Source organism: Rhea americana, unplaced genomic scaffold (genome assembly GCF_003343005.1).
Source record: "Rhea americana isolate MKP2758 unplaced genomic scaffold, rheAme1 scaffold_802, whole genome shotgun sequence".
NCBI classification, from domain to species: Eukaryota; Metazoa; Chordata; class Aves; order Rheiformes; family Rheidae; genus Rhea; species Rhea americana.
This window is the reverse complement of record NW_028186982.1, coordinates 1-1413: the sequence shown is the minus strand read 5'-3', so window position 1 is coordinate 1413 and position 1413 is coordinate 1.

Below are 1413 nucleotides of genomic sequence, written 5' to 3'. Positions count from 1 at the left end.
CGGGGGTTGGGTGGGGCAGGATGGGGACCCCCAGACAGCTGGGTCCTCTGGGTGGGAGGAGGGTGGGGTGGGGTGGGCGCCTGGACACTTGGGCCCTCAGCCATGCCTGGGTCGAGGCTCTGCCCCTCTCGTGGCTCCCGGGCGTAGCTGGGGGGGTGGCTCAGCCTCGGACGCCTGGGCCCCTGGGGTGGGGGCCCTGGCCTCTGGATCGCTGGCACAACCACCGTGCTCTGCCAGCCGGCGCCCTCGAGTGCCACCAGTGCACAGCCGAGATCTGCGGCGTCTGCCAGACCTCGGCCACCACCTGCACCACCACCGGCCGCCAGCTCTGCGGCTCCGCCAAGTTTTCTCTTGGTAAGGCCCCGCCGGTGGCGGGAGGGGCCCAGGTGTCCGGGCAGGGGGGCAGGCGTCCTGGAGGAGTCGGACACCTAGGGTGGGAGGAGACCCGGGTGCCCTGTGGGGGGACAACCAGAGTGGGAGAGGACCCCGGCACCCGGGGGGAGCCCAGGCGCCTGGGAGGGGAGTCAGCTGTCTGGGAAGGGACCCAGGTGCCCGGAGGGACCCGGGCATCCCAGGAGGGGCCGGGTGTCTGGGGGGGGCCTGGGCGCCCGGCAGTCGGCTCACTCCGGCCCCGCAGGAGAGCTGGCCCTGTTCACACAGCACGACTGCGTCTCGCCGGAGTTCTGCGAGCACAACGACTCGGCACCGGTGCCGGGCCTGCGGCTGGAGCGCTCCTGCTGCGACACCACGCTGTGCAACGGGGGCCTCCCCCGCGCCCCCGCCGCGCTGCCCCCCGCCCTGGCGCTCGGCGCCCTCCTCGCCCTCGGGCAGCCCCTGCTCTGAGCTGTCCTGATCCTGCCCCGACCTGCCCCCAGCTCACCCTGATCACACCCTGATCCTGCCCCCAACCTGCCCCCAAACGTGCCGCCTTCCCCTGAGTCTGGCCCCAGATGTAGGGGCCAAACCCGCCCGAACCCGYGCTAGAGCCAGCCCTGAGTCTGGGAATCCGGCCCCGAGCTCCGGCCTGCCCGCGGGCTGGGGCGCCCGGAGCCGGGCCGAGATGCCGTCCAGGCGCCCCCGCGGCAGGCGGAGGGCGCGCGGGCCGGCTTGGGGCGTTTCAGGGCGTTTCGGGGCTGGCGCTGGCCAATAAAGAGTGAGTGACTCCGAGAGCAGCGAGACCGCCTTGGCCCCTCCATGGCGCCTGGGGGCAGCTGTTGCCACGGCAACGCCCCTTGAAGTCGTGTGGGGCCCCCAGGGATAGCGAGCCCTGGCCCTTTAAGGGGGGGGGAGGCGAAGCGCCTTGTGGCGAATCCTGACCCCAGCGGCGTCCCGTCCCTGGAGGCGGCGGCGCGTTTCGAAAGCGGCGCGCTGAGGCTCGGCGCTCGCGGGTTTCCGTAGCGTGCCCGGAAGTCC